Below are 6,334 nucleotides of genomic sequence, written 5' to 3'. Positions count from 1 at the left end.
AGCTTTTGTCTCTTTTCTGTAGGATGGAAAGTCTCCTTGTGAAATCAGACACTGTCATGCCAGGCACTGAAGAAAACACGTGTTGAAAAAAGTGCCTGTTCCCAGGCTTTCAGACTAAATAACACCAGACCAAAGGTGAGGGGGGAGCAGAAACCTGGATGAGGGACTTGATGGAGTTCCTGCAGCAAGTCCATGTCCAGGGTGGAACTGAGTCCAAACACCTCACACCTTGCTTGTAACAATCAGGGTGAAGCTGCTCCCCTGCACTGAGCAGGTTATTATTTTCCTACCTGTTGCTATAACACACAACCAGATTTGTAAGATATGTGAAAATTATAGCTTCATAAATAACATGATCCAATTTCTATTTGCTGGCCACCTGATGTCTTATGTGTATTCAGGATTACCAGGATTCAGGATAACCTAAGGAGAACAGCACATGCTCATTTTGCCTTACTTCCGAAGTTCTGGGTGTGTTTATCCTTAACCATAATTCTTTCCCCAGCCTTGCTCCTACTCCTAGCCCTGACCTTATCTTAGGCTGTCAGAATAAGAGTTTAAAAACAAAGGTGCAGCCAATTTTCTTTTCTTTTTAATACAGCTTGACAGAGTTAAAATGCAGAACACAGACCTTCCAATTTTCACAAAGTGCTGTGATTGTCTTGTCTGCTTTGCACTGTTTTATGCTAACATCCATGGAGCCATTCTAATTTCAGAGGAAAAAGGGAGCTGCCTTCCATTCCACAGCAGGAGTGGTAAAAGCACAGGTAGGCTGATATTTATGCACAACCTTCAGATATAAGGTTGTTGTTGTTATCATTTACAGTAATGGCTGTGTTTCAAGTTGAGAGCTGGTGGTACAACACCTGTAGTAATTACTACGCGGTTATGGTGGTGATGAGTCTTTGTCAAGTTCAGGGTGAGAAGGACAACGAACAAAGGTGTAAATGAGCTACACTTTGTCTGTCCCCTGAACTGCCAACAGTCACAGAGCCTTAACTGAGGAGCAGAGCACACAAACTTTCAAAAGCAGCCACCTGACCTTGGAACTGATGTACAAATTTCACACAGCACTCGGACTTTTAGGAGCCTCCATCCCACAGACTTCATGGGGACTGAGCCTGTTCAGAAGCAAAAGACAAAAGCAGTTTTGCTCTTCACTTCAAAGGGAAGAGAATCTGGCCCTATCTGCAATCAGTTCAGAGATGCTGGTGGAGCAGAAAAACTCTGAAGTAGAGATACCCCAGGTCTGTTCCCTCTGTGGAAGGATCTGTCTGTTGGATCCTGAAGACATGAGTGAGGAACTGACTGGATGGGAGGAACTTCAGCTGCCTGTGATTATGCTGCTTTTTCACACACTCGTGCTGGAATATGGAGTGAACACAATGCTGCTGTTTGCACTGCATATGAGTGGACAGAAAATCTGTGCCTAATGTGTCTGAGGCAGTAAAGCTCATCACAGCAGTTAAGAAGTCCTGAAGGCAGCTACCTGAGAAAGGATGGTTGAAAATTTATTACCAGAAATATTTGTGTGGTTGAAGTTTTTTTACCGGTATTTGTGCTAAAGACTCTTTTGAGGATTTTGTGCCATTGGAGTTGCTTTCTCCTACAAAGCTGAAGTTGGTGCTGGGGTTTATGTGTTGTTATTCTCAATGCTGTAATGAGGATGAGCAAAAGGAGTTTGAAGGTGACTCAGATGCCATTTTCTGTACTGTATTTATCTAATGCCTGTCACAGACTTCATGCTTGGCTGGCTGCCTGAGGACTAGGAAGAAACAGTCTTCACAACTCCTATGATTTATCACCCACATCATAAAGTTTAATTTCACTTTTGAAGTACCGGTGCTGCCCTGGCTGAAAAAAAAGGAGGCTGGACAAGCATGCTTATGCTTGTAGTGGTATTGGAAAATTTCTCAAGTACCTGTGGGCAGGTGTGGTTCACATACTTGGGTTAAACCAATCGCCAGATCTAGGGTCAGGAAGGAATTTTGCCCCAGGTCATATTGGCAGGGACGATTGTGTTGTTTTTGTTTCCCTTGCTTCACAGTGTGGATTGTGGTTGGCTTCCTAGATTATCTACTGCCATCTTAAGAAATGCTAATGACCCAGGCTTTAGGTCCACAGGTGGAATTGTAGGCCCAAACTTGCAGGTCTCAGGCCTGCCTCTGATAGTGATTGCTGCCACTTTGTGCCCCTGTGCAGAGCCTCCATCACAAGGCATCCTCAGAGCTCTCAGCATCCTTCATGCTCTGTGGTCCGGACATCTCCACCTAATAGAATCCTTGTAAGTGTGCAATTTGGAATTCTGGCTGTGCTGTTCCTCTCTCTTGGTTCTTCCGTATGCTGCAGCAGGTTTTCAGATTGTTTTGGGTGATGGAGCACCTTGTGATGAGGACTGGGATATGGATGCTCCCTGGAACTTGTCAGCCTGCAGGATGCTTATGGTTGCGATGCCCTGGATTTTTGGATGTGGGTGACCTTTCCTGGGTGGCACAGCAATGTCATTTGGTTTCCTGTGTTCCCGGGAGGGGGTGGCGGAGGGGGCAGGGGCGGGGGGGGAGGGGTCGGGAATATTCACTTTTTTTAGTGGAATTGAAAATACTAGAAGGTTTACATTTAGCAAGTACTGTTCCCATGCCACTTATGTGGGATGACTGGAATCATATTAGGAGCATGGTTGCACGATCCAAGAAAGCCAGAATGAGAGAGCATCACTTCGAAGGGATGGCAGTCTCACAAGCAGGCATTCTTCCCTGTTAATGAAAGCACTTCGGTCATAATTGCACTGTTAATTCATTTCAGGTATGTTGCTGCATCTGAATTTCCCAGCTAACCAGTGATTAAAACAACAAGTCGCTTGGGGAGTGGCTTGTGTGATGTTGGTATTAATAGGATGAAAACAACCAGAAAGTTAGGGCATTCTTCTGAGGTACTGAAAACCCTTAATGAGGCCCTTAATTATGCAATAACGTCTTTGCAAGCAAACACATGCCTATTATCATTATTATTGTGCTGATAGTTGATATCCCACTGACATGAACAATTTAGAGAATTCCAAGTATTATGCAGCTCTCCTGCCAGCTCGGAATAGGCTGACACAGCTACAGCTACCTATTTAAGAAGATTAGCCTGATTTTATTTGCATAAGAATTTAAAGCGACAAAACCACTTGCCACACCCAGGAAACGATCATTAAAAATGAATTACTGCACATTCTTTTATTAGCTGTGTGGTTAACTTCTGAAGGCTACAGTCAATGCCAAATCCAAAGAGAGATGCCCTGGAATATCTTCCCCTAGGTTTTGCAGGTTCTTAGAATCACAGAGTATGCTGACTTGGAAGGAACGCATCAAGACCATTGAGTCCAAGAATCACATCATGTACTTTCCTTGGATGTGCAGAGAAAATGTCTCATTATCCAGTCTGGCAAAGAAAAAAAAAAAAAAAAAAGGCATCTTGAGTACAATGTACATAATTATTCTTAAGTGGGCTTCCCCTAGGAATGATGACAAGCAAATATTTGCAAGCCTTGTGTTACTTACACACAGTTCCAGCAGTTCTGCATGTCTGTGTTGGCCATTACTCTGAGACATCAGGCTAAAGAAGCCGTAAGCCACGGGCTTCATTTTCTGTTGAGGTTCTCCTAGTCCAGAGAGGAGCCCTCCAGGAAAGGCAAGGTATTTTATGCTGGCTTCTTCTGCCGAGTGGAGGCTGGTTGCAGAGGAGAATCCATCCCAGCAGCTCAAGCTTCAACAGGTAAGTGAAAGAAGAGAAGGAGCAAAACCTGATGGAAAAAAGAACATAGAAAACTTTCCTTTTTAAAAGCCTCAGCCACGGGCTGTTGATTTTTTTGTTGTTGCTCGAGCAGCAGCCAGGTGCCAGCGCCGACTGCAGCGCTTTGGGATGTGGGGCGGCCCCCCCGCCGCCGCGCCCCGCCCCGGCCCCCTGCCGGCACCGTCAGCAGCTGCGCCCGAGGCCTGCTGGAAGAGTTTGGAAAACCTTGAGATCACGGAATGGCCTGGGTGGGAAAGGTCCTTAAAGACCACCCAGTTCCAACCCCGCTGCAGGGACACCTTCCACTATCTCAGGTTGCTCAGAGCCCCATCCAGCCTGGCGTTGAACACTGCCAGGGATGAAGCCTAGTGGTCTTCTTTCAAAACACCCAGCACAGAACCATAGTCGTTATTTTCTTTTCTCTTGTCCTCCAAAACTTAATTGCATGGCCATTAAAATGACTGGAAAGAGTCTTATTTTAAGACTTTAAAAATTTTAAAAGCAGCTTCAGTAATTATTTGGTAGATATTTTCCAATATATAAAAGAATGCCTGTAAGAGATTCACCCCTCCCAGCCAAAGCAGCAGCATTCCAGCCCAGCTCCTAGTAATGAGAAAGTGGGGAACGAGATGCAAAAGATCTTCCAAGAGAATTATAGAATGGTTTGATCTGGAAAGGATCTTAAAGATCACTCATTCCAACCCCCTGCCATGAGCAGGGACACCTTCCACTATCCCAGCTTGCTCTGAGCCCCATCCAACCTGGCCTTGGACACTTCCAGGGATGGGGCAGCCACAGCTTCTCTGGGCAACCTGTGCCAGGGCCTCCCCATCCTCATGGGGAGAATTTCTTCCTCATATCCAATCTAAACCTGCTCTCTGTCAGTGTGAAGCCCTTCCCCCTTGTCCTGTCACTCCAGGCCTTTGTTGATAAACAGCAGTGGTGACAAGCCCTTTTTATATTGCCTGTATGGCACTTCCATGGCTCTGTCAGAGGAACCAGGCTCAAAAGCACCTACAAATGAAACTGCACCCGAAGCAGCCCCTGATCACAGTGATGGCACTGTCTGGCCCTATGTCTGAAATGCATCTTTGAGGTGAATTGTACCTCAGGAGTTTCCCTCCTTCCCCAGCCAGGAACTGCACACCAATATCTGCATTTGCCTGAAAACATGACAGCAAACCACACCTTGGAGAGCCAGGGAAGAGGTGCCCTGGGGCACAATCAGACACAGAGGTACAGAGGGGGTGCCTGAGGGTCCCTGTTCCATCATGGACAGAGGCAGGTCTGGCTGAGCCTGTGCCTTGTTCCCAGGGTGACATGGGGATGGTTGCTCTCACCTATCCTTCCTTGCCTCTTCCCAGAGTGAGGGCTTCAGATGGTTCAGCTGCCCCTGTACAATCACGTCCTTGCTGCTGGTCATGCTGTGAAGCCACGTGTTAGCAGAGCTTGTGAACCAAAGATTGCTTTTGTTCTGTGAACCCAGGCAGCGGCAGGGACTGGCTGTGGGACTCACACAGTCTGGTTCCCAGGATACTACCAGGTGCATCACCAACCTGCCCATGCATTCAGTAAGTAATCAGGTATCTGACCTGAACTGGTCTCCAGGAGAGCAGAGCACCAGCATTTGTCCAAATTCTTCAAAAACATGTGCCTGAACATTCAGGGAAATTAAAAGTGCTATTGTACAGAGGGAGCTTACATCCCAAGCCAGGAATTGGCAGGTTCATGCAAGAAACATTTGTATTTCTGTTTCCATGTCTAAACCTCTCTTGTGTGGCTAAATGTTTGCCTCCAAGGCTGACAAGTTTGTCATTTATATGGAATCTAAATTCACTTCCTTGTCAGCCTGAATCTCTCAGTCTAGGAAATGGGAATGGGAAGACACTCCACAGTAGAAGAGTGACACTGGAAGACTATGATGTGTCCTTTTACCACTGAAGCCCTCAGTGCCCTTCTTGTCAGTGCTGTGGCACAGGATTCAATATACAGGAATTTAGGGTTGTCTTGCCAGAACATTCTCCATGAATTTAAGGAGATCACTTAACATGAAATCTTGTTCTCACAGTAGCTCATGGGAGTCTTGCCATGGAATTCAGTCCTTTAATAAAGAAAAATGTAAGATGTCCCCTGTTTGACATCAGAGAGGAAGCACTTTGGGGCGAGATTATCTCTTGCTTTGATAGTTGGTGGACCTTTACTCATGGAACAAGAATAAGAGGTATATAATTGAATGAGAGAAATATTTTAGGGCTCTGATTATGGGAAAAGAAAAAAAAAATGTTTACCTTTGCAAAGACAACTGGCACACACCTTACAAGCTCTCCACAGACCATGAGTCAGAAGAGAGAAAGAGGAGTACAGATCCCTGCAAACCAAGAAGCCAGATTGGTGGCAGATAGGGCAGACTGATTTAATGTTGCACTGAGGTCAAAACAGAAACTTTAGCATCAAAGAAAGGAGTGCTGCAAAAGCCCAGTGCTCAGAAGTAGCACTTACCAGAGGTATCATATAAACTTAAACCTGCTGTCGTTATTCCTGTTGGAAAGAAAGGAGGTGA

General features: G+C 45.7%; 1 long non-coding RNA gene across 1 annotated transcript; it reads right to left on the bottom strand.

Annotated features, from left to right (window-relative positions):
* Window positions 1-3,192: 3,192 nt before the first annotated feature.
* LOC108449514 lies at window positions 3,193-4,137 on the bottom strand. The gene is made up of 2 exons (XR_001865676.1): window positions 3,543-4,137; window positions 3,193-3,423 (listed from the first exon to the last, which is right to left on the bottom strand). It is a non-coding gene; the product is annotated as an uncharacterized LOC108449514 (long non-coding RNA).
* Window positions 4,138-6,334: the final 2,197 nt, after the last annotated feature.

Source organism: Corvus brachyrhynchos, unplaced genomic scaffold (genome assembly GCF_000691975.1).
Source record: "Corvus brachyrhynchos isolate BGI_N302 unplaced genomic scaffold, ASM69197v1 scaffold209, whole genome shotgun sequence".
Classification (NCBI taxonomy): Eukaryota; Metazoa; Chordata; class Aves; order Passeriformes; family Corvidae; genus Corvus; species Corvus brachyrhynchos.
This window is presented reverse-complemented; position numbering and strand designations above follow the sequence as displayed.